Genomic DNA, 603 nt, shown 5'->3' with positions numbered 1-603 from the left:
CAACGCTGTTTGTAGATCGTGTTTTTCGACAACACGGACTCCCAGAGTCGATTGTCTCAGATAGAGACCCCCCGTTTCACGGAAAAAATTTGTTCGACTATCTTCAAGGTACTAGGCACCAAGTTGGAGATGTCGACAGCGAATTATACGCAGACCGATGGTCAAACCGAAAGGGTGAATCGCGTCATCAAAGACGTTTTTTGCAGCGTCTGCGCTGAAACGCCGACGCGCTGGAGCACCATATTGCCAATCATAGAGCTTGCAATGAGCAATGCAGTGCAGTCGTCTACCGGCTACGCGCCAATCTACGTGAACGGACTGATTCGCCCTCGCGTCCCGCTGACGCCGCCATCCAATGGCTCAGGGTATTGTGGGGAAGGAATAGCCGATCGGCTAGTTGATGTCAGCCCCTCACCATCCGCAAAGAAGTCGTGACTTCTTGTCTGCCAGACTGAGTGTCTTACGACACGTTCGCGATGCGATGGCTGAAAACCAAGACCTGCAGAAAAAATATGAAGATGAAAAATGAAGACGCGAAGTGGAAAGCTTTAAGGTCGGGGACCTGGTTTTACTAAACTTTAAAAACCTTCCTACACATGCAGT

This window comes from Plasmopara halstedii, assembly GCF_900000015.1.
Source record: "Plasmopara halstedii genome assembly, contig: Scaffold_650, whole genome shotgun sequence".
In the NCBI taxonomy this organism is placed as follows: domain Eukaryota; phylum Oomycota; class Peronosporomycetes; order Peronosporales; family Peronosporaceae; genus Plasmopara; species Plasmopara halstedii.
This window is presented reverse-complemented; position numbering follows the sequence as displayed.